This window comes from Microtus oregoni, unplaced genomic scaffold, assembly GCF_018167655.1.
Source record: "Microtus oregoni isolate MIOR12 unplaced genomic scaffold, Mior012 000050F_003, whole genome shotgun sequence".
Classification (NCBI taxonomy): Eukaryota; Metazoa; Chordata; class Mammalia; order Rodentia; family Cricetidae; genus Microtus; species Microtus oregoni.
The window spans coordinates 368,285-395,641 of NW_024543227.1; the positions used below are offsets into that span (position 1 = coordinate 368,285).

General features: G+C 42.7%; 1 long non-coding RNA gene across 1 annotated transcript; it reads left to right on the forward strand.

Moving 5' to 3' along the window:
- Positions 1 to 27,357, forward strand: LOC121436763. The gene is made up of 3 exons (XR_005972772.1): positions 1 to 56; positions 2,739 to 2,833; positions 27,281 to 27,357. It is a non-coding gene; the product is annotated as an uncharacterized LOC121436763 (long non-coding RNA).

Here is a 27,357-nt window from a genome sequence, read left to right on the forward strand (position 1 = left end):
ACAAGAAGCTGACATGAGCCCTTGTTTCCAGTATGTGAGTCATCATTGCCACCAATGTGAGTGTGTGTGTGTGTGTGTGTGTGTGTGTGTGTGTGTGTGTGTGTGTGTGATGTGTACATGGCTGTGTATAAAGGGTCTGTGAAATGAACAAAGAAGAGGAAGATGTCACTGCACATCTTTGACTTGACTGGATGCAGACAGACTACTCCATCCTTATATTCAGTACAGTAGAGTGACAAGATCATGTGGGACTCACCAGGTGAGTCATTTCCTTTTCTCTTCCCATCTGTGTGACCAGCAGCTGGTCTGTGATGCCTTGTAGGAACACATCCTGTTGAGCAGGTAGCAGCAAAGAGCAGCACACTGTAAAACAATGGCATTCATAGACTCCCCAGATGACTGAACCCTGTAGGGGTCCCTTTAAATGACCAGGACTGAAATGGAAGCAATCCCCATCAGACCATTTCCCCGAATGGGCCATGCATGACTGCATCACATTTGGAGGGATTGCTTATTAAGATGGTAGAAATCTGGATCCACAACAGACACTGAATCATGCTTATTAAAATGGTAGATATCTGGGTCCACAGCAGACACTGAATCAATACCTGTGATGTGGGGGGTGGCATAGCCACTTCTTTCTGATGGCTGTCCATGTTAAAACGTATTGCTAGTGTGTTTGATATTCTGTCTTCCAGGATATGAAGTCACAGACTGCTTAAGTCCATACCATGTTCTCTTGTTACTGCCTTAAATACCACTGTGTTGCATGGCATATCAAATAGACAAATCAATTCCTTCGTGTACGTTTATCCAGATATTCACATAGTGGCCTCTTTAGTGAACACCTTGTTCCTGCACTGTGAAGACTAGCACGGGTCCTTGTATATCGTGTTAGATAGGCAAACTGTCAGTAAGCAGAAGAAATCAGTAATCACAGCAATTCCGTGTATTATTGGCGCTTTAAAGATCATAAAGGGGACAGGAAATAGTTGTGATGGGGATTGTCGTATGTGATGTTACCCCCAAAGGTTTCAGAAGTTAGCATGTGATCTGAGTCCTGAATGGCAAATAGAAGCAAGACCGTGCACAAACCAAGTTGTGGGCGTGCTTGCTTCCATGGAGAACAGTGGATCTAAGAGCAGAGAACAAGGCTAGTTGCCAGAACCTTGAAGACAACGTGGACACTGCTTGGGGATAGGACAGAAAGGAAAATGTTGTCATTGTCAGCTGTGTATGACATTTGGATTATATGATCTGTGTGGAAGGTGAGTTATGGAATTGTCATGATATGTTTCCTTTTGGTAGAAGGTGACTTGGCACTGAACAGAGAAAGGCCTGGGGAGGGCGGAATGAGGGAGTGTGTGGAGACAGTGGAGATGGTTCCGAAGACAGGGGAGGGATGGAGGTATGAAAGAGGGATGAAGCCATGCTGCAGTGATCAGCAGGAGAGCTGCCCTGTGCAGCCTTGTCTGGGAGAGGGCAGATAGCACCTGGATGCGCTGTGCATTTTCCTTGTGGAGACATTGCTCTAACATCTCTGGATTTGTCTGACCACATGGAGACACGGTGCTTCCATTTACTGACATCAGTTATTCCACCTGTATTGACACAGGATAGTTTGAATACCCAATATAGTCATTGTAAAACTTAACAATTTGATAACGAGTTGCTGATGAATAATTTTCAGATGTAAAGTTTTCTAAGTATAGCTAACTGTAGCATAATTTCCAACAGAATAAGAATCTAACATTTGTCTCTTAAAAAATGAACCCAAAATTCAGTGTATTTTTGAAAATGGCTGTTCTACAGCATGTACTGCTCTTGGCAGGTTTACAGATGAAGGAAGTGAGTAGGTTTTAGGCAGAGTTGAAGTGAAATCAGTCTCTAAATTCTGCAGCAACTGTTTGTCCCTATTTCACCAGAAGAAGACTGCCTTTAGAAATGCTTATTTTTGACAGCTGGGCATGGAGCAAACATTCACAAGACAGAGGCAGTTGGATGTCTGAGTTCAAGGCCAGCCTGTAATTCCAATTGCATATATCAACATTAGTCTGTCACATATGCAGGAACTTGTGACTGGTATTTAAAGCAGGTATTATCACTAAAGACCCCCAACTTAGCACATGAGCAGTGTCTGCAGAGGGTCTCACTCTGTTTTCTCCTCACAGAAATTCCCAGCCTTTGTTTGGAAAATGGGTCCAGGACATCCTGGCTCAGGGAACCAAAGTTGCTGGGGCTAGGAAGTTCCCACATCTCTCTGACTCTAGAAAAGTGGTTCAACCAGTGACTTGACCCCTTCAGCAAACGTCTATCTCCAAAACTATTTCCATTGTGATTCTTACCTGTAACAACTTTACAGCGATGATGAAGCAACAGAAATAATTTTCTGGTTGGGATCACCACGCATGAGGGACTGTATTAAGAGTCACGTCACAGCATAGGAAGGCTGAGAACCATTGCTGTACAGACATCCAAACGCAGAATCCGGCTTCTCAGATATCTCTGGGATCCCTTCATCATTGTCCCCATACTCCTAGGGAGGCACAGCCCCACATCAGGACACATACACTCACATCTCCGTGCAAGGGAAATCCTGTTCTTCTTTCTCCGTCATTTCTATTTCCACACACTATGCTATATTTCCAAATTTTCTTTTTTTATGTCTTCAGCACTGAGCTTAAGGATGTGTCTGATTCTTTGACCAACCTTTTTCCTGTTTTGTGATTCTTCTGCAGGGTCTGGGTCATTGGCTGTGCACACACATCCACAGACAGTACAACAACAGCCTCTAGTCCCTTGTTGCTGACCTTTGGGAAGCTGGGCATGTAAGGTAGGTTTGCTGGCAGGAGACTTTCTCTCAGGAACAGGATGTCCTTGTCAGAGGCTGGACTCGAGGATGCTACAGCACTTAGATCTGCCCAGCATCTGACGGCCCGGTCCCAAGCTCTTCACAAATGTGGTGGGAGCACATTTGGGGATTTTTAAAAGTGGTCCCTAGACACTGCTATTGCTCCCCTGGCTGTGCACACATTCCCAGCTATATTCTTGATTTCTCTGGTAGCTGTTCAATGAGAATGCTATACCATGAAAAGAAATCACTGGTGAATTTAAAAAGCCACAGTATGGGGACTGGCGACATAGCTCTCGTGGCAGAATGATTGCCTAGAATGGAAATTGCTCTGTGTTCTTTGACCCTCTGGGCATGTTCACCCTCACCTGTAATACCAGCACTCAAGGCGTAGAGGGAGGAGGAAAGAGACAAGAGAGTCATTACTGTTTATGAGAGTATGGCTCCCTGCCCCCATGGCAGATAGCTCACAACTGCCTTTAACTCTAGCCCCATCAGGAGTCAATGCCTCTGCCAATCATGTGCATACCACAGACAGACAGACAGACATAATTAAAAGTATAACTAAAATCTAAACAAGAAAAAAAAAAGAAGCATCAACTCCAGGTCATTGACCAAGGGGAAAACACAGTGGAATTTAAAATATGAACATTATAAAGGCTAACGGAATCTAACAGTCTACAGTCTGGCAGGGGAGATGACTCAGTGGTTCAGAGTGCATTCTATTGTTGCTGAGGATCCAAGGTAGTTTCCAGCATCCATTTCCAACATCCTTGAAGGACCATACCTCAGCTCCAGGAAGGTATGACCTCTCCTGACCTTTGGAGGCATAGGAATTCATGTGTACATACACATAGGAATATACACAACGTAATTATTATTAAGTTATGTACATTTTAAAATTATGTACAAATTAAAATAATTGTTATGAAACAATGAAGAAAAATGGTCAAATGCCAGGCAATAATGAGAACAGTTTTCATCAGCGTTAGGTGGCAAATGCGTGCACTTCCAGCTATTTGAACACTGGGGTTACACGATCATTACTGCTAAGAAGTTTCAGAACAGCCTTAATAGCACAGTGAGGCCCTTCCTCAAAATGATAACCAAACAAAAACCAGAAATATCTCAGAAAATGTGAAATTTCTTAGATAAACAATCTTAGAGTACATGGTTTTTCAAGAGATGTGGATCATTATAAAATAAATTTTTGCAGGGAAATCAATGATAAAATTATTTATTTCGTGGGAATTCAACAATATACATGTAGAAATGGAATGAAAATGTTACTGGGCCGAGAAGAAAACAGTAGCATTAAGAATGTGTTTACATTAAAATGAATACTTGAGCTGGGGCAGTGTGGTAAGCTGGGAGGACCAGCAGCACTCTGAAGGCTGAGGGAGGAAGGGGAAGAGTCCCAGGCTGGGCTGGGCTGCTCTGAGACTCTGCACTAAACACACAAAATAGTTAGCAGGACTATTATCATTCCATTCACTGTGGGAAAGTTTCAGCTTAGTTCTGTCATGGGAAACCATCCTCTTTTCACTGGATGTTAGGCAGAGCCCTGTGTGTCCCTGGCAGACACATTAAAGATTACCATCCCCTAAATGGGGAAGTGACTTCCTCACCAACACATACAGCAAGGCGCACAGAAAATGGCGGCTGGGACTCTACTCAGATAGCTCACTCTCTGGAGATTTCCCTGCAGACAGCCCTGTGCCTTAGGGTTAGGAATAAGCCCAGCGACAGACACAGATTTCCTTATGGTAGTACATGTGCTTTCCTGTGGTGTTTGAAATTTCGTATCCAGGAAGGAAAGTACTTTAAAGTGTAAACTGAGAAAATTGCTTGTGCTCGGGTGGTAAAAGTGGGGCTGGGGAGACAGCTAAATCAATAAATGGCTGGCCTTGTGGGCATGAGGCCCTGAGTGTCATTCACAGAGAGCATCATCAAGAAAATGAAGTTAAACTACAGCAGGAAAAGTAGTAGGTGTGGTGGGACATGCTTGTGTGTGAAGGTGGAGGCAAGCCTATCCCTGGAGTGTGCTGCCCAGCCAACCCAGCCTGCCTTGCGTGTTCCAGGCCAGTGAGAAACCTTGTCTAAGAAAAACTTCAGGGGGATGGCGCCTGAGGTACAACACCGGAGGCTGCCTTCTGTCCCCTGACCACATGCATGTATGCATACAATTGCAGAAGCACACACATATGCACACGGGCACACAACCACACACTGGATAAACGATGTTTATACCTTCTGTACTTTAGAAGTAGTCATTGTGTTCCGTTTCTGGGCAATGAAGTAGAAGGACAAATGGAATCTACTCTCATGCTCTGTGCATGCCTGTGTGCATATGTGTGTGTGTGTTTGCACACAGAGCTCCACCATCTCTATCTAATGAGGCTGCTTTATGTTAGCCTTAGACTGGGATTGGTCTCCAATCTTGGGTTTACATTTGATATACCTAAGATGTCAAGGTTTATGTACCAGGAAAATATACTGAAGTGAAAAAACACTGCTTTATCTCCAGAGGTAAGGTCCCTTCAAGTCCAGGTCACAGCCAATGTTCCCTCCCACCCAAACATAGACGCCACTGGGCCCAAGACTCTCACTGATGTAGTCCCCATTATGGCCAGGAGGTGGCATTCAAACTACATGCCTACATTTATTTTCTTTAAAGGGGCTGATGTTTTATGGAATAGCAATGCGTTTTCAGTGTGTTTGGAAACTTGATACAATACTAGAGCAGTTCCATTTATGGATTGCAGCAACTGTAGTGCTCCACAACTCACTTCATCCTCCCTGAGTGTAAAGTGGGCAGTGCACACGGGATACAGAGTGGTGCTCTGTAGAGAATATGAATGTGGTGGTCACCTTGAATCCCCTGACACTGGAATGGATGGATTTCCTAGACTTTCCATCTCCTCTCCAGGAGGCTGTGGTACAGTCCCCAGATCGCTGCCTCCCAGGCAAGTTGTATCCTGGTCAGTCACTGCAATTGTGTTGCACCATGCCTGCTGGGGACTTCCAAGAGCAACCTGGTGTTTGTGGTGTGGTTGCCATGTACTTTTCCATGAATATGGTCTGCATATGGTTTAGATGTAATATGTATTCACCGTTACGATTTAGACCAAGCTTGGGGTCCCTTCTCTGTTGCACGAAGGTTTCCAAAGTATTTCCTTTACCTCACCCTCATTTTGGAGCCACTAACTAGATACTGAAAGAGAAATTATCCCCTGAGCCCTACAAGAAGAGATAACACAGAAGAAAAGAGGCAGGAACCCCAAGTCCCTTGACAGCCACAGGACATTGACTGAGCTACTGTTCTATTGCTGGGAAGAGGCGCTGTACTGAAGAGAATTTACAGAACAAAGCATTAAATGGGGAGCTTACTTTCAGTGTCAGAGGGTTAGTCCAGTACCATCACTGTGGGCAGCATGGCAGCAGGCAGCCTGGCAGGGCACTGTAGCAGAAACTGAGAGTTTACATCCTGATCACAGGCAGGAGGCAGAGGGCTTTTGAGTCATCAGAACTCACACCCAGTGACAAACCTCGTCCAATAGGGCCACACATCCTAATCTTTCTTAAACCATCCACCATTGGGATTGAAACATTCACCAAAAGAGGCGTATGGAGATCATCCTCATTCAAACTACCACCGTCCTATAAGGGATTTCCTCTGCCCCATCAAGCTGCAGAGGGAGAATTGTGGTTGGCTGAGTACTCATAAGTGCATAGACTAGAATCGGTTCCAAGATGTCAGTCATTAATAGAAGAGACTACTGTGTGACATTTGGGGAGAGCAGGAGGCCATTCAAGTTACTTGTCTGAAATAATGTGCTCTTCAGAAGACAGTAGTCCCCTTTTGGTTCTCTTCATGGATACTGAAACTGTATACTGAAACTGTAAAGGCCTTGAGCACACAGGAATTATACAAGATTTAGTGAACGTACACACACACACAAACATACATACACACACACACTTTCTTCAGCCATGTCGTCAATTTATTTCTGTGAATTAGTAGTTTATGGTGGGCCAGGCATCATCATTCTAACCCCACATCTACATGTCTCACACAATTCCTTTTTCCCTTCTTTGATCTGCTCAAGTGGATTCCCATGGAAACCATTCAAAGAGACTGCCTTAAACTGTCTGGTCCACAAAGAAAAACAAATGCTGCCTTGGAAACCAAGGAAAATTTGGCCCATCCTTCCCATAGTGATAGCTATAAGGCCCCACCCTGCTCCTGGCTATATCTCCCTTACAGAGGGGAGGGAGGATAAACCTTGTGTGGTGTCTGTCTTGGAAGTTATCCTGGGTGCGGAATAGATTTTTTTCTGATTCTGCTTTCCATGTGATAGTGCAGTTAACATGTCTCCATACTTAACCAAGTATGGATGATCTATAAGAAAGCAATTTGTTTAAGGAGGACATTGAGGTTACACCAAGCACGTGACTTCCCTTTCCCACATTGTGGAACTAGAACCAGAGCTACAGGACACAGAGAGGAAGAGGAACCACGTCTTCAAAGACAAAGACAGGCAGAGGGTCTAGTCTGAGCATGTAACTCTCCTGATTTCAGGAAATGCTCACCACAGGTTTCTCACATAGCAGTCACCTCCTCTCAGCTCTCCCCGTGGGTAGTCTGAGAGCAAAAAGACACTCTTCTCCATTGCTGGAGAGAATGCAACTGTTCTCCAAGCCTATGGATGGATCTTATGCTAGTGAAAACCTCAAGCGTGCATTCTGGGGACCAGGGATCTTTCTTCTAAGGATCCATCCCAAAGAACACAGAAGGGGACACAAAGACTGTCAGAGCAACACTGTAGAACTCCAAGAGGAGAACTATGAAAATCGTCTGTGGGAAGGAAAGAGGGACAGCATGATCTCAGGTGTATCTAGGACTGCTTTCCTCTGCTTCCTGACAGTTTACCCATATAACACAATACTCCAAGATCCGTGGTAATCTCAGTGCAGAAACACGGTGCCCACAAAAGAGGCCAGTATGTGAATAGCTGGATAAACATATCTAAAGAATTGATTTGCCTATTTGATATGCCATATAAGACACCGATATTTAAGGCAGTAACAAGAGGACATGGTATGGAATTAAACAGTCTGTGACTCCATATCCTGGAAGACAGAATATCAAACCCACTAGCAACACGTTTTAACATGGACAGCCATCAGAAAGAAGTGGCTATGCCACAGCCCACTTCCCAGGGTTTGATTCAGTGTCTGTTGTGGACCCAGATATCTACCATTTTAATAAGTACTCCCTGCAAATGTGATGCAGTTATGCATGGCCCATTCAGGGAAATGGTCTGATGGGGATGGCTTCCATTTCAGTCCTGGTCATTTAAAGGGACCCCTACAGGGTTCAGTCATCTGGGGAGTCTATGAATGCCATTGTTCCAAAGAGTGCTGCTCTTTGCTGCTACCTGCTCAACAAGATGTGTTCCTACAAGGCATCACAGATCCGCTGCTGGTCACATGAATGGGAAGAGAAAAGGAAATGACTGACCTGGTGAGTCCCACATGATCTTGTCACTCTTGCTCAGGTAACAGGCTGACAAGACCACACCACACTTGGTTCTTCTCCAGGAGTTGGTTCTGCATGGAGAGTTCACTGTTTTCTCCCCTGTTCTACTAGAAGCCAGAGAAGGAGGAGAGAAATCTCATGGGGAGGGGAAGAAGGCGATGAGAACGCTCATGCACTCTACTGTACTGAATATAGGGATGGAGTAGTCTGTCTGCATCCAGTCAAGTCAAAGATGTGCAGTGACATCTTCCTCTTCTTTGTTCATCTCACAGACCCTTCCTATACACACCCATGTACACATCACACACACACACAAACACACACACACACACACACACACACACACACACACACTGGTGGCACTGATGACTCACATACTGGAAACAAGGGCTCATGTCAGCTTCTTGTCAACATTCTGCGTGTTCTCTCTGCAGTCCTGCTGTTCTTCTCATAGAAGAAACCAGACATTGATAGACAGAGGACACAAAGTGTCACTGACAATTAGCATTTGCTGGTGACAGTCTTCCAGGGATGGTCAGATAATCCAGAGTTCTAGGCAGATAACAAGTGAAGAGCAGGTCCACCTGAATGTGTGTCCTCCCATGGGCACATTATGGGATAATTTAAGCATCACAATATATAATGATGATCTATTGAGAGCTCACCAAGACCAGCTGGACTGTGACTGAAAAAGCATGGGATAAAACTGGACTCTCTGAACATGGCGAACTATGAGGGCTGATGAGACGCAAAGGACAATGGCACGGGGGTTTGATCCTAAGTAATGTGATGGCTTTGTGGGAGCCCAGCCAGTTTGGATGTTCACCTTCCTAGATATGGACGGAGGTGGGAGGTCCTAGGTCTTACCACAGGGCAGAAAACCCTGACTGCTCTTTGGACTGGAGAGGGAGGGGGAAAGGAGTGGGGAGAGGGGGAGAAGGGGGGCAGGAGGGGGCGTAAGGGGGGAGGAGGGGGAGGGAAATGGGAGGCTGGGAGGAGGTGGAAACTTGTTTTTTTTTCTCTTTTTCTCAATAAAAAAAAAAGAAACAGAACTCTGTGAGTTCAAGGCCATCCTGGGCTACATAAGATTGATCCAGTTTAAAAAATAAACAAAGTCAGGTAGTGGTGACTCACATCTTTCAGCAAAGTTCTTTGGTGTCACACACCTTTAATCCCAGCATTAGGGCGATGGAGACTGAAAGGGATATGGCTGGGCCAAGAGAGGACTATAAGGTGGGAGGAGATAGGAGATTCAGGCAGTCAGTCTGAGGTCTTGTAGAGACAGGATGCTCCATTTGGTCTGAGGATTTTGTCGAGGAAAGAACTAGTGTCTGGCTGCTCTGCTGTTCTGATCTTATAGCTCCAAATACTTAATATCTGACTCCCGATTTTATTATTAAGACCAATTAGAACTCACGCTACAATCACCTTCATGCGATGGAATATGCATGTGTCTGTTCTCCTTAAACAGATCTGTAGATCCAGTGCAATACCAAGAGAACTCTCAACAGACTTTTCATAAACTAATGGGCTTATCCTGGAACTCATAGGAATATGAAGAACCGCAGCTTGAAAACAACCTTGAAAAGGGACAACCTTGGAGGATGAACACCTGACTTCCCAAACTCCTTATAAACATAGAGAAATGAAGACAGCGTGCCTGATTGGAAATGACAATAAGACAGAAAAGAATATGAAGGGGACAGAAGAGTCACACATGTGTGAGGGGACACCTTTAGCAAAGACACAAAGACACTTCAGTGAAGCAGGCATATGCTCTTCACCGAGTGTTTCTGGGACTCCCTGTGGTGTTTGGGAGGAACAGCCCAGTACAGTGACCAGCAGCCTGAGGATCACCCTGTCCCATTAATAACCTTGACCCTGGTGAAGGTGGATCTATGACTAAGCTGCATAAAAGAATTTCAGGAAAAGCCAGAATACAGCAAAGGTTGTGGGATTATTAATGTTTTGGACAGAAGCTCACATAGAATATGGATGGCTCATGCATGAAGGCCTGAGTGAGGACTAGAGAGAGACATGAGATTGGGTGTCATTGCCAATGGTGTGTGAGGAGGGCAGGAGAGTGAGAAATGTGAAGATTTTTATGGCTCTCAAAGTTACATTGTTTAAAATTACATGTAAGAATACTTTGAGTCTTTAAATGGGTTCTGTTTTCCCATTAGGAAAAAATATACAATTGGTTATTCAAAAGTCAAAAATGAAAAAATAATCTTTTGAAATGTTCTTATCCCTTTTAAAATTTCTTTAAGTAAATTAAATTGTAAGGTTATTAGGTGAATTTACAAGTATTCTTGTCCTAAGTAAGCACAATTCATTAATTTATTTTTATTTGTTTAATGTTTTTCCACAGGGAATATATGCACCACATGAGTGAGTACCTACTGCCCACAGAGGGCACCAGAGTTTGAGATGTCTCGGAACTGGAGTTACAGACACTTGTGAACCATCCGGTAGGTGCTGCATATCAACCCTAGATCCTCTGGAAGACATCCAGAGAAATTAAAGAATGAACCCTATCTTCAGACTCTAGTTTATATTTTGTTATTTTAAAACTTTCTTTGAGATGTCTTAGAAAAAGCTGCATTATATCTGTAGATAATTTCGGCTCTATCAGTTGGGTTGAGGTTTCTTGAGTGTCAGTTATAAAAATATAAATTAGATCACAGGGTGAGAGACTCTTTCTCCTCTCATATCCCCTTCAATGCCCTGTCTTTCTGTCTTATTTGGGACAAGCAGACATCCCCATGCACAACTATAAATATAGACAAGTTGTTAGTCACAGGATACAAAAGTCAACCCAAAATGAACAAATGATCTACACAGGACTAGAGAGACATCTTCGAGGTTAGGAGTGCCTTTGGCTATTGCAGATGACCTGACTTCAGTTTCAGGCACCTATATGGGGGCCCAAAGTTGCCTATAAGTCCAGATCCAGAGGAACTGACAGTCTTTTCTGGTCTCGGTGGGCAACTGAACTCAAACGTACATATGGCACACACAGACATACAGGCAGACACTCAGTAAATAGTGAAAATAATCTAAAAGGTAATTGATCCAAAATACAACCTAAATATGAATCATGTAGCAGAAAACAATTGAATGAATTATAGATAAACTTCTTAGATATGACAAACCCCCTTTCATTAAATGAACAACTGAATTGTTAAGAACTCCATAAAGTGAGAATATGTCCACTCTACCAAATATATGTTAGAAACATATTTTTCTTACCTGGGAAAATGAATGTTGGAAATTGTGTATCAGATGACAGTCTTCTTGTTTCCAGAATGCATAAAACCTCAAAAAGAGTCACTGAGAAAATAGACAATTCAGGAAATTAAAGTTGGCCAGAAGGGTGAGTAGATGCTCCACTAAGAGAAACATACAGCAGCAACATCCTTAACACTTAAGGAAGAGAGACAGATGACTCTGAGGGGACTGTCGACACCCCCATAAAATACTCAGAAATAAAGACTTGTCATACAAAGACCTGGCAGGTTGTGGAGGATGAAACTCTCATACCCACTGCTGGTGGCCATGGAAAACAGGACAGAGACTTGGAAAAGTATTTCCCAATGTCTTCATATGTTAATTGTCATCTGGCCATCACATTCCCAAATATATAACCTGGAGAAAGAGGACATATTTTCTTTTAATGATTTATTTATTTCAGTTCACACCAGCTTTATATACAAGACACTGAAATTGAAAACAACCTAAACAATAGCCAACAGGTAAAAGACTCATTTCCCAAAACTGGCATGGCGCTCCCTACTGTCTGTAACTATGGTGCCAAGGGATCCAATGCCCTCTCTTGGCCTCCACAGGCACCAGAAATACATTTGCTCTTCATACCTATATGTAGGCGAGCATATACACACATGAAATAAAACTAAATTATCAAAGTTTCAGCGTAGCTATACATTGCGACACCATTTAATAGTAAGAATGAACAATGATCATGGGCAACAAAATAGATAAATTTAAACATATATTCAAGATGAATGAAGGCCAGATGTCTCTGAACTCTGGTTCTATCCTAATACATTCCAGCATATATAAATTTATCTATAATATCAGATTGTTGTATTTTCCTGCAGACAGGATAGGGCAGTGGTTGGGATTGAGAACCTAAGGAACATAGAAATGAAACTTTATGGATTGGTAAATAATAATGAAACTTATACCTACCTGAGTATAAGAAGATGTCTATTGTCATTATGGGGAAAAGTAGAAAAATAGTAATTACATTTAATGTTCGATGACTTGGACTTCAGAGATGGCTCCATGGTTAAGAGGACTTGCTGCTCTTATAGAAGACCTGGGCTGGGTTCTCAGCACTCACTTGGTGGACCACAATGGACTGCATATCTGTTTCTAGGGGAAACAACACCCATTTCTGTCCAAAGCAGCACACCCTGATCCTGAAACCAGAGCAAAAGAAACATACACTGACCCTGAGATTAGAATCAATTCACTGGCCCTGAAACCACAGACAAAAGGTTAAACAGGCCAGTGAAAGAAACACACTTTGCCCCTGACACCAAAGCCATAGAAACACACTCTTCCACTGACCAATTCGGCAAAAAGCTAACCAATCTCTCAGAGACTGTAACAACAAAGCTGCAACAACTTGGCTGGGGAAACCCTCAACTATCAGTGCAGAGCTGTTCATTTGGGGAAAACTTTCCCTGAAGCAGGGCTGTGCATTCCTAAGCTTATGGTGAATTGTGGTATTCCTTGCCTCCCGACTGCCAGGATCCCTTTCCATCTGAGCAGCAATGTTTACAACATATACACACAATTTTTAAAACATTGCAGTCATTGGGTGCCTTGAAGATATCCCCAGGCTGCCTGACACCATTCTGTTCAGGCAGGTGCCACACACCCACAGGCAAGCCTGCATTGTCAAAGCCTGGGCTGGCGGGAAGACATTCACAGGTCGACCCGGTACTTCCAGGAAGCCATTATGGTGAGCAAAATGTGTGGTGGAGAAATGGGAGAGAAGGAGCAGCCGAATGGTTCATGAGCTATGAAAAGAGGGACAATGGAGGACGGGAAGGTGGTGAGGAACAAGCTGAGGTGGGTGGTCTTCTTACCACGCCAACCATCAGGACTCAAGCTGTTTTTAAATGATATGTCTGGGTATGTGTTAATGTCCATGGTCCATGCTGCCACTAAAGGGTACACAGAAGCCTGGAGTCTGGGCTGTGTCCACTGGCCTTGTTGGTGTCCTAGGGCTGTGCTCTCACTGGAGTGTCCCTGATCTGAGAGACGCATGCTGCCAACCGGGGCCTTGGTGTTGTCCATTCCCGAGCTGCTGCCAAGGGTCTTGTCTGGCTCTGTGGCCCTACAGAGGCCAGGGTCTGAGTTCATGTCCATGGCTCTTGTCAGCATTGAAGGCCATGTGGTTGTTAGAGATCTGGACTACCACCTGGGGCCATGCTGGTGTCTGAGTGTCATGATGACACTGGGGCCATGCCGATCTGTGGGGCCTGCATTGCTGCTGTTTTGTTAATATAGTTTCTGTGTGATTACTCGGGTCTGGGTGGCTGGGAAACCACAGTGAAGTCTGTTCACAAGAACGGGTGCTGATGGCATGGCCATAGGACAGCTGCTCTGCCCCTAGCCTGAGGGGGGTATCTCAAGTGGGCTGGACTAACAAGCTCAACTACATCCTAGGCCCATATTCAGGGCCTTGGGTTGGCCCATCCTAACATCTCCCCCATCATTAACTGGCTGGAACTCGTAAAGGGACAGGTCTTCTGGAATGATACCTGTATGATCTCCATTACTCATGGTGGACCCGGAATGTCTGAGGTGAGTTTTGGTGAGGGTACACTGACGATGGGTACCAGAAACCAGAGGCCACAAATGAGACAAAAGACTCATTGCAATAAATGTTTGCAACAAGAGCTGATTGGACAAAATGGTGTGGTATGTGATCACCAAGGATCCCAATGCCACTAAGATGAATGACCAGATGTGTTGTATAGGGGGGAAAGATCGAGGGGCAAAGAGGTTGGTCGTTGGCTTGGGTTCAGATTTTCGTTTGCTTTACCTTTGTTTTAGTGGCTTATTCTCTTGTTGGGTGAGGGGCATATATGCAGGTACCTCAAAACAAACAGATTTGGGTTCATGATGTGAAATTCCCAGAGGATCTATAAAGAAATTATGTTGAAATTGTAATCAACAGAATTTGTTAAAGTACATTTCTAAGTATTTGGCACCAGCCTGGTGCCCAGAGAAAAGTCTCTGTTAAAATCTAGAAAAGTTTGTGCTACAATCCCAAAGAACCTAGAAAACAATGAAGACCTTAAGAGAGACATACACGGATCTAAACTACATGAGAAGTAGAAGAAGACAAGATCTCCTGAGTATATTTGGAGCATGGAGACCATGGGAGTGGATAAAAGGGGAGGGGAGAAGAAGGGAGGGGAGCAGAGAAAAATGTATAGCTCTATAAAATCAATAAAAGTTTTTATGTTCAAATCACATTCTTAGCAAGTCTGTCAAAGGAGTCTTTTCACATCCATCTGAGACATTCACGCTTATCACTGGTGATGGTTTAAGCAGGCATTATCACTACAGGTTCAAGAGATTTGTGGATGAGCCATTCACATCCCTTTTCACAGAGCCGGGAGTTGGGCGAGTGCAGGCACTGATGCCTATTTTATTTTCCACAAACACCCCACCTTTTCCCAGAAAATGGTTTATGGTCATTCTGAATCAGGACGGGTACATGCTTGTATATCCAGAAGCCTCCATGTCTTTCTCCCTCAGGAAGTGAAGCAGCATTTTCTGGCTTGCATCTAAGAGTTTTATCTTCCTGTGTCCATAGGGGTCAGCCCCCACCATAGGGCACTCACACTCTCAGCTCAGTCCCATTATTGGGGGCGGGGAACGTCTGCTGTCCTTGTCATGTATTCTTGTGTTCCATAAATGTCATCTTGGTTTCTATGACCACAATCTGGCACAAGCTGCATATAGAGATGCCCTGCCCATCCTCCCTTGTGCCCTAGACTTTTTCTGAGAGCAAAATGCCTTTGAAGACCTTTGGGCTCTGTGAGAATGCACCCTGAGAGAAAGCAGGTCTAAGTAAGGTTGCAGGGATGTCTCAGGGGTTAAAGTGCACTGTGCCACTGCAGAGGACCTGAGTGGCTTACAATTTTCTGTGACTCTAGATCCAGGGGAACCAGTGTCCTCTCCTGGCCACCATGGGCATGTGAATTCATGTGTACATATTTCACACACAAATACACTCCAATCTCATGACGAAAAATAAAAATAAGTTAAAACTGAATAATCAATCTAAATAGACAATATAATAAGTAGACAACCTAAATACCTTCAAGCTCAGGAACATGGATTAAAAACAAACTTCTTACCAGACCCAGAAAGACAAATGTAATATGTACTCTCTCATGAGTGACTTTTAGACATAAAGCAAAGAAAAACCAGCTTACTTTCCACAACCCCAGACAACCTAGAGAAGGAAGAGAGACATTGCCGGTCTACATAGGAAGGAGAAAAAGATAAGAATTCCTGAGAAAACTGGCCGTGTGGGGGGGGGGGGTCAAAGGAGAGGAGGAAGGGGAGAGTATAGGAAGGTAGGATAGCGGAGCGAAATGTATAGCTCAATAAAAACAATAAAAACCAAACTTCTTAGATATAACAAACCTCTTTTCATAAGTTGAGAAGCGTGTTGTTAGGACGTCCATCAAGTGTCAGATGTACACTCTTCCAAGTAATGGTTGATAAATGAAGACAATGCCCTGATGGGGAAATACAAGTTTGAAAACCATGCACAAGATCAAGGAATTCTTGTATCTAGGATACAGAGCATCTCACAGACATCATTAAGGTAAGTGCTACTTATATAATAGAACAGATGATTCTAAATGACCAAGCGTACTGATATCATAAGAAATGTAAATGTATATGAATTTATCAAGCAAAGAAAATACTCTTCAGGTTGCCTGTTAAGATAACTACTGACTTTTAAAGCACATACCCCTTAAATGTTACACTGAACACTTAGAAATGAACAAAAACATAGTAGCCAATTACAAATAAAAGGAAACCTGAGATAAAAATTCTGATATTTGAGAAATGCTTAAAAGAATATGCAATTAAGAGATATCTTTGAAACCCACAATAATTCTATGGGCTCAACTTTAGTGGCAAAATGTTACTTTTTCAAGGGATATAGCAATCATGGGCAGTTTTTTTTGAGGAATGTGATGGCTAATCTTGGTTTTCAACTTGACTATATCTGAAATCAACTAAAACTCAAGCATCTGAACACTCCCGTTGGAGATTTTCTTCACTGAATTATTTGAGGTGAGAAGACCCACCCTAATCTGGGCAATATCTCTGTTGGAAGACCACATCAAATAACATGGAAGAGGAAAGCTTTTGCTTTTGTGTGCCCTCATTCTTACCAGCAAGTTCATCTACCCTGCTTCTGAGGCCTTGGCTGGAGGTGAACCTATGTTTTGGGGAGTCCAATACTGAACAAAGACTAATAGCAGGTCCCTAAGAATCCTCTAGAACTCCCATGCCAAATGACAACCTCTGAGACATCCAGTCTTGTTGACTGAACAACTACCATTTATGGCTTTTCTGTGCAGGGACAATAGCCCTTAATGGACTAGCTTGACCACATTCTATCAGTTATGTTTCTTTAGAGCAGTGATTCTCAACCTTTGAGTTTGACCCCTTTCACAGGGATCAGATAAGACCATAGATAAACAAAGATATTTACATTGTTGTCCATAAAAATAGCAAAATTACAGTTATGAGAAGCAATTAAATAACTTTGTAGTTGTAGGTCAGCACAATATGACGAACCGTATTAAAGAAAGGGTCACAACTTTGGGAAGATTGAGAACCACTGCTTTAGTGAGATCTGACTAATGCAACGGATAAGGAAAAGCTCAGGAACAATAGTAGATTGGAACACACTGCTTTCGATGCAACAATAATCATATGGGAAATAATACATTGAAAAGATTTATGAAAGCTAATTTCCCTGTAGATCCTATATGTAGCTCAATGAATTTCTGAAACCTGATAGAAGACAACCTACTCACTCTCCAGATAAATATGGAAGATTCACCAAAACCAACTCCACATGAAGCTGTTAAATTTGTATACAAATGCACATATGTATTGAAATATTTCAATTTGCAGGTGACTCAATGGAAAAAGACAGGCACATGTAATCCTGCCTGCCTACTGAGTTCAATACCCAGACCCATGAGGTGAAAGGAGGGAACCAATCATCACAAACTGTCTTTGATCGGCACACATGCACCTTGGAACTGGTTCCCTGAAAGGTACACACACACACACACACACACACACACACACACACACTTTTTAACCCCAAATAATTGGTCACCATGACAGCTGCTTAGAGATCTATAGTACTAAGTACACCAATGTGTGTGTGTGTGTGTGTGTGTGTGTGTGTGTGTGTGTGCGTATGAGCACACATTTGTGTGATCACAGGTATGGAAATGTCATCGTACAAGAGAGGAGGTAAGAGAACAAATTATTTTGGAGCCAGTTCTTGTCTTCAACCTTTTGAGGCAGAGTTCTCTAGTTTCTGCCGCATACACTGTGTACTCCAGGGTCCCTGGACCACAATCTTTCAGCCAGTTCTCATGCTTATACCTCCCATCTTGCTGTAGGAATCCTGGGATTACAGATGTGAGCACCACATCTGGCTTTTACATGGGCTCTGAGATCTGAACTCAGATCATCAGGCTTGCCCTCGAAGTAAGCACTTTTCCTTACTGAACCATCTGCAAGTCAAAAAACAAACAAACAAAGAAGCAAGAACAGAACAATTTACCCAGCCCCTTACCGTTTCAGAATTATAAATCAAAGGTGTCACTTTTCTTTTTACTTTTTCCAGACCCCAGTAAAAATCCTAAGCCTGCCTGTCCTGACACTGTGGACATCTCGTTCTTTTTGGGAAAACCATTGTCCTAAACGTGCTCCACCACCAATGCAGCTGCTTATTGAACCTTCCTGAATTCTGGAACCTTAACTCAAAGGCAATGACCTTCTCTACCTCTCTAGTCCATTTTGTTCCTCCTGACAGTCACCGAAACTTACAGCTTGCCTACATTTTGTGATTTTTCTTGGAAAGAAATAAGATTATTCTTTACCTTCAGAGAGAAACCCAAATTGTCCACTATGTAAAATAAAATAATACTTAATCATCAGTTTAGAAATGAAGGGGTTAGAAAAATAAACTGCAAGATAAGTGTGGTACGGAGTGACCAAAATCTCTGCACTAAAGAGAAAAAGGAAGGAAGATGATGAAAAGTCCCAGTCCAGCCTGCTTTACATAGTGAGTTCCAGGCCGGCTAGAAATACATGTCAAAACAAAATCAAGCCACAGATGAATATATACATAAATGAAGGGATAAAGCGTACCCAAGTGTGCTGGATAGTTTTACATCAACTTGAAACAATCTGGAGTCCTCAGCCAGGAGCGAGCCTCACTGAGAAAATGCCTTCATAAGATCAGGCTGTAGGCAGATCCATACAGCATTTTCTTAAGAGTGACTGATGGAGGGTGGTCCTGGTTCAATAAGAAACCAGTCTGAACAAGCCCTGTGACCAATCCAGTAAGCAGCACCCCTCCATGACTTCTGTACCAGTTCCTGCCTCACGGTGCCTGCCCTACTGAAGTTCTTGTCCTGACTAACTTTACGGTGAGCAGTGCTGTGGAAGTGAAGCCAAATCAACCCTTTCCTATCCACCTTGCATTTGGTCATGGCATCTTTCACAGCAGTAGAAATCCTGGCTAACCCAAAAAGAGAAAAATATTCCAAGAATGGTGAACTCTTTGCATCCATAAATGTAGGAGAAGACCCACGTTTTCCAGAAGCTCAGTAAAACAAACCAGACTCAGTAAGGATAAAAGACCCAAGTTTTCTCTCAGATATCGAATCAAGACTTGAATTCGTTTATGAGTTGGCTGTGTGTGGTCATGCTTGCAGGTCACGAAACTAGAATTAGACTACAAGGAGAAGAACACGGGCTTAAAAGAGGATGGAAAAGAGAGGGCAGTGAAATATGTGGGCCATGAAAACAGAAGGTGCAAACTACTTGTGGATGGGAACACAAAGAGATATGCCTAAAACAGTGTTGATTAAACCAGGTAGCATATGAACCCAAGAAATACATGAAATGATTGATATAGGCAAACTTCAGAAAATAAAAGCAAAAAAACCTTGAGATCACGTTGAAGGAATTCTGTTTTTGGTAGAAGAAAAAAGACAAAAAGAAAACCACGTAATTACAATGAGGCATGTAGTCCAAGGGATAAAGCACAATATTTGTTAAAGTGCTGAAATAGAAGCAATTTTCAATTCTGAATCTCTTGGTCTACATATATTATTCTCCAGGGTTATAGTGGAGATAAAAAGATATCATCAAAAGTAAACATAAGTGTTTCTCAATATGAGACATACTGCTAAAAAGGACTAAAGGAAGTTTACAAACAGAAGCAAATCTATAGATGTTGTGGGGTGCTGCGGGTTGCATTCCGCCACCCAGCTCCCACCACCGGCTAGCTTTACCCGAAATAACAACACACAAACTGTATTCATTTAAATCACTGCTTGGCCCATTTCTATCTAACCTCTTCTAGGCTAATGCTCACATATTAATTTAGCCCATTTCTAATAATCTGTGTTGCGCCCCTAGGTGCGCTTACCAGGAAGATTCTAGCCTATGTCCATCCTGGGCCTGAGCTTCATAGCGTGTGTCTGCCCAGGAGCCAGGAGAATGGCGTCTCTCTCAGGCGTCTGCTCCCGAGAGGAGAGCTGTGGAGTCTGAGCTCACTTCCTCTTCCTCCCAGCGTTCTGTTCTGTTTACTCCTCCCACCTATCTTCTAACCAATAAAATGGGCCAAGGCAGTTCCTTTATTAGCCAATGACCTTCCTCCATCATTTCCCCTTTTTCTGTTTAAACAAAAAAAAAAGGCTTTAACTTTAACATAGCAAAATTACATATAACAAAACAGTTATCAAGTAAAAGTTACAATAATCTTTATCATAACTAAGGAAAACTATAACTATAACTAACTATTCTTAACTCCATCAAAGACTCCAGAAAGATACAATACTACCTAAGCAAACAAGAAAAAAGCAACTTTTAAAACTCTAGAAATGACAGAGACATCTTGCTGCCTGGATAGTCACCCAAGGTTCCTCTGTACCGTTGGGGCATCCATCTTCAGCCTTCAGGCCCATGGTATTCAGCAGACATTTCCATAAAGCAGGAAAATTCAAAGTCAGTTCAGTCACTATCTGTTGTGTCCTGCAGAATGTCTCGCAGACTTTTTCATGAATCAGGAACCCCAAAAGATCATCTCACCTTAGGCAAGTTCAGTAGTCCTCTCTCTGTGGGTTCTCTGTGTCCAGTTTATGCAATAGTCCAGGCAAGAGCAGTTTCTTGCCCAAATGGCTATCAAACTCCATAAGGTGCCTCTTCGATGCCCATCTTCCTCTTAAAGTAGATTGGTGCTGCCAGGCGCAGAGTGTCTCATTGTCATAAAATGTCCTAAGTTATTAAAACATTTAAAATGCCATATTCTATAATCTTTGAAAGATATGAAGAATGCCTATCTAAAATATATCTATGTACATCTAGAAAATCTTAACTAACATGACTACAAACTTGACTATTATGATTATCAATTAACAATCTATATTTCTAATTATACATTATATTTTTAAATGAACTACACAATCACAATACCTTAATCAAGATCAAGAAATACATATACATATAACCAAATTGACCTTAAAATCCATACCAATGCAAATTATTCATACCTATATCATTTGCCCCTTTAAATGTAAAAGAACATTTATAAACAATATTTGGGAACATGGGCGCAGTTTTTTCTCTCCAAACTGCTTCCTGCTGAATGGGGGCGTCATTAATTAGGTCTTTCATGGTATAACCTGTGTGCTAGTTTCATCTCAGTTGGCAGTTGAGCGAAGCAATTTTCTGAAGATGTTCACAACAACCCTTCAGGAGGGTGTGGTCCATCATACCATATCGGGATAAATGCAATCCACAAGGTCTGATCCTCTGTGAAAACAAAAGAAGAATCTCTTTTCCAAAGTATCATATCCTTAGATCCAAATTCTAAATATCTATGTTGGATTAGTTCAGCAGCATTTATAAATAAATATCTTTTAGCAGCTGTTGCTCCTTCCTCAGCATTCAAATAATTCAAAGAGAGCATAATAGCATACAGTATCAAAATTCTCTGTGTATTTTCCATCTTTGTGCAGCTTTGTTTTAACCTCTATTTTGTTTATTTTTACTTTTAACTCTTTGCTTTTTGAGACAGGTTCTCTGTATCTTTGACCTGTAGTAACTCTGTAGACCAGGCTGTCTTTGAACTCTCAGAGATCCGCCTGTCTCTGCCTCCCAGGCATTCGGGATTAAAGGTGTACACTACTACACCTTGAACTCACAGAGATCTGTTTGTCTCTGCCTTCTAGGCACTGGGATTAAAGGCGTGTGCTACCACACACAACAACTCTCTTCCTTTTTTTGTTTTTTACTTTAAGAACTTCAACTTTTAGTCTGCATATATTTTTAACACACTTTAAACCATTTAAAAATTTTCTTTGTCTTTGAATCTCTCTTTACTGTATATCTCTCTTTTTCTGACCACATGAGTCTTTAATTTACCAAGCAATATCAGTAGGATTAAAGGTGTGGCTTTGCCGACTGGATCCAGCCCATTCCTTAGCTTTCCAGCCTCATGGCTGAGGTACTGGCTGTAGCCATGTTTACTGCCACAACTCTATGGCATTTCAAGGTCCCTGCCAGCAAGCGAACTTCAGCAGCCTGTGCTTGCAAACCGTACGAACCGCCTGCGTAAAAGAGTCAGAGTTTGCCCTGGCAGGACAGCCCAGAAAGCGGCATTTTTATTTTTATTTATTTATTTTTTTTCTTTTTTTTTTTATTGAGAAAAGGAGAAAAAAAACAAGTTTCCACCTCCTCCCAGCCTCCCATTTCCCTCCCCCTCCTCCCACCCTATGCCCCCTCCTCCCACCCTTCTCCCCCTCCCCCCACTCCTTTCCCCCTCCCTCTCCAGTCCAAAGAGCAGTCAGAGTTTACTGCCCAGTGGAAAGTCCTAGGACCTCCCCCCTCCGTCCATATCTAGGAAGGTGAACATTTAAACTGGCTAGGCTCCCACAAAGCCATCACATTACGTAGGATCAAAACCCCGTGCCATTGTCCTTTGCATCTCATCAGCCCTCATTTTTCGCCATGTTCAGAGAGTCCAGTTTTATCCCATGCTTTTTCAGTCACAGTCCAGCTGGTCTAGGTGAGCTCCTAATAGATCAGCTCCACTGTCTCAGTGGGTGGGTGCTCCCCTCGTGGTCCCGACTTCTTTGCTCATGTTCTCCCTCCTTCTGCTCCTCATTGGGACCTTGGGAGCTCAGTCCAGTGCTCCAGTGTGGGTCTCTGTCTCTATCTCCATCCATCACCAGATGAAGGTTCTATGATGATATGCAAGATATTCGTCAGTATTGCTCTAGGATAGGGTCATTTCAGGTTCCCTATCCTCAACTGCCCAAGGAACTAACTGGGGACCTCGGCTTGGGCACCTGGGGGCCCCTATAGAGTCAGGTCTCTTGCCAACCCTAAAGTGGCTCCTTTAACTAAGAATTGTGGTTCCGTGCTCCCCTGTCCAACCTTCCTTTATCCCAATCCTCCTGTTTTCCCAAGGCCCGACCTCCTTCCCTTCTAACTTTTCTCTCCCCATCTCCCCTTACCCCCATCCCACCCCACCCCCAAGATCCCAATTTTTTCCCCGGCAATTTTGTCTACTTCCCTTAGCCAAGAGGATAACTATATGTTTTTCCTTGGGTTCCCCTTCTTACTTAGCTTCTTTAGATTCACCTATTGTAGACTCCGTGACCCTTATTTATGGCTAGAAACCAATTATGAGTGAGTATATCCCATGTTCATCTTTTTGGGTCTGGGATACCTCACTCAGGATAGTGTTTTCTATTTCCATCCATTTGCATGCAAAATTAGAGAAGTCATTGTTTTTTACCGCAGCGTAGTACTCTAATGTGTAGATATTCCATACTTTCTTCATCCATTCTTCCATTGAAGGGCATCTAGGTTGTTTCCAGGTTCTGGCTATTACAAATAATACTGCTATGAACATAGTTGAACAAATGCTTTTGTCATATGATAGGGCATCTCTTGGGTATATTCCCAAGAGTGGTATTGCTGGGTCCAGGGGTAGGTTGATCCCGAATTTCCTGAGAAACCGAAACACTGACTTCCATAGTGGTTGCACAAGATTGCATTCCCCGCATTTTTAAATGGCGCAGCTTTTTTTCTGCTATGGCTGAAAACTGAAAAGCATGCGTTCAGCTTTTCGTCAACACCATTTAAGTGTTTCGTGGCAGGACCTCTTAAGAGCTGCAGGGTTTTGCAGCTGAAGCTGAGTCAGGAAGCCTCTCTTAGATGAGGCGCTTGCTTGCCTCTAGCAAGCAGAGCAGACCCGAGAACACAGCGAGTCTAGTTGCCATCAAACAAATCGTAGCACTTTACTCCAAATGCTCTATTCAAAAGCTCTGTCTCCCTCAGGAGCCAGAAAGAGATCGCAATGGCGGCACAGCCCCAGGAAGTCGCACTTTAAAATGACACAGCGTTTTTTCTGCTACTGTTGCCGAATCAGGAAATCTCTCTACAGCATGCCACCAACGAACAGCAAAAATCTGTGTTAAACTCTCTCTCCCTTATTTGTAAGCCTTCTCAGGTTTTTTAAGTGGGTTTAGTCCATCACATCGGGCGCCAATCTGTAACGGCGTAAACAAATGCAGACAGATTGTAAAAAAATATATATCTATAGCTTTAATGTAGAAATAGACTTACAGAAGCACCGTTCCCGTGGAGACCAGGAAAGCAGAAGTGATGGCTGGGAGCATGCTCGCCAAATTTATAGGCAGACATTAGCCCGAGGCGAACACGCCCCCCAAGGGGCGGGACCTATCCCTACATATAGAGGAAACATAGAAATATCTGGAAGAAGGAAAAATAAAATCAATGCAGAAAATGATTAAACAAAACACAAATTTCATTTTCCTCTTAATATCTCTCAGTTCTGTGTGATGTTTTAAGCAGGAAGCATAGTGATGTGATGTGGTCCTCTATAGACATAGAGTAAATGTATTGTAGATTTTGTTCTTACAAGGGGTGATTGTGAAGGAGCTATAATTACAATAATATCAAATAGGGTTAGACTCGCAGGCAATCACAATGTTTGAGTTCCACTCTCTAGCTCTTATCAGGGAGATCTTGGATAGCTGCTGTAACATACTTACTCCAAAGTGCTTTGGTCTTTCTATCCAGCTGAGATGAGAAGGCATTTATGCACACAGGATCATGTTTAACCTCAGGATTGCTAATGAACAGAAGATGAGGTATTGTTATTATATTGAATGGATAAGGATGGGGGAAGGGATCTAACTCACCCTTTTGTCCCAATGTTCTGTCCGGTCTGGCAGACATCACAGCACACTGGGTTCTTCCATACAAACTCCTGCTTCTGGGTTGCAGATATTTCCCTTTATGTTTACACTAGAAGGTAGCAGAAGGGAAAAGAAAACTCATGAAATAGAGGAAACCAGGATGAGGAAGCACATAAATCCCAGGGGATGGAATGATGGTGCTTGTCTGTGGAGACGACATCAATGGAAGGTACACAATGATGTTTTTCCTCCTCCCAGGTCATCTCACCACCCTGGGCATATACAGTGATAACTGTGACTGCAGACACATACTGGGAATGTGAGCTTGTGCATTTCCCATTCCCATGGCAAGAACTCCCCTTCTCTGTGTGCACTCAGGCCCCTACTTTCATGCCACAGCCTTCCATGGGCAGCACAAAGGGGGCAAGGGAAATCGGCCAACCACAAAAATACACAGGTTTTGTTTCCTCTCCATTCAGGCCCTGAAAATGATTCTTTGAGGTAGGCATCATTACTTCCTTTCCATACAGGGGCTCAGAGAGTACAATGCGTAGACCCAGGAAATTCTCCAGAGGCACCAGATGAACACAGATGCCATCTTAAAAGGATTCCTCTAGCCATACTGGGACAAATGGAGCATGGAAATAGAGAACAGCAATAGAGGAAAACAGTTTGGGAAAATGGGTGTTGAGCCATACTGATATCGGTCAGCACATGAGTAAAGAACTATGGAGATAAGTAAGCAGTGTACTACACACCAGGTCATCATTGAAGAGGACCAGGAGAATTATAACACATAGCCTATCACAGCAGTAAGTGATTAACTAACTTTCACACATATATATCCAGGGACATATTTGCACAAGCATGAGTATATACACAACACACACTAACAAATGTCAATGTAAACACACAGCTCTCACCTCGAAGGAAGAAGAGAGTTCATTCTGGAGTCAAATATCTGTGAGTAAACATGAGTGAGACAGGTTTATGTTAGTACAAATTGCAAGTTACAATGTGGAAACAGTTTCATGAAGTTTTTATAATCACAGAATGAAGAAACTATAGACTCTCCTTAAGTACATGGGTGATAATATTAAGTAGACTGTTATGGTAAAGCAGAGAAACCTCAGCTACAGGCACTAGCTGCTATGTGATGAAAAGCAGTCCTTTGACTGGTAGAAACTTAAAGCTTTGATAAGGAGACATATTCTGATATTTTAAATGTCAGGTCCAACGTCATCTGTTAGTGACAAGGTGTTAAGTAAGTCCAACTCAGGGGGCCCAAGGAGTGGCTACTCATGGGCTCAAGAGAACACAAAGGAAATTGTAATTAGGCCCTGGGACTGCGACTTCCACCATCTCCATATCACTGCAGGTCTAAGAGTCAATCAACCAGGCTTTGCAGACCAGCCTCTGCCAAGGAATTCCTGTACACACACACACACACACACACACAACACCTCTCATTCTCACTCTCCTAGCTCCCTGGTGTTTACTGAGAGCTCAAGGGGTACAACCACGTTAAAACACATTCATCTCTGACCACACACAGGATAGTGAGAGCTACAAAATTATGTATGTCTTTTGCGTGTGATATCTGTGGCGATGGCCATGGACTTGTCTCTGGGACATTTCTCTCATTTGTTTCTGACTGTCAATAATAACCTGTAAATGCTGATAAGGAAAGGGGGAGAAACTGCATTACACATCAAATGAAGTTCCCATCACGGAATAATCCATGCTTTCAACAAAAAAGATTATATCAGACTTAAGAGTTCCATATGTCTTCCCAGGGCATATGCCTTTGAGGTTAGGTTATGCAGGGCCTCTCATTTAATAAATTATTTTCCTATGATTGTGGTCACATTGAGAAATCTACTTTGCATTCATCTGCAATTATTAACCGGCTTTTATACTTTCTTGTAATTCTCCTTCAATCCATATTTTGCTGTGTGACTGAAATATAAGTATGAAAGATTAGCATTCTCCTAATGAATTTTACACATAACATTCCTGCATGTTTTAAAATTGTTTTATTCCACTTTAGTTTTAGTTCTTTCTTAAACGTTAAGATTATAACTCTAGATTTCTAATAATTCGTTCCTGGATGGTATGTGTTTACTTCTTTTTAAGTGTTCAAGTTAACATTTTAATGCCTTTGTTTCAGATATATGTCTTGAAAAAAGCAATCATTTTAGAGTCTATTTCAGTCAGCAATAAGAACATCGGTTATTTTTGGCTTTTGTTTTGTGTTTGGTAAGTTATGTCCATTTACATTTTTTACATTTATTTGTCTGCCTATTTTGTGTGTCTGGCAAGGCCATACATGATCTACAGTGTACTTGTAGAGGTCAGAGGACAACTTGCAGGAGTCATTTCTCTGCTTCCACAATGTG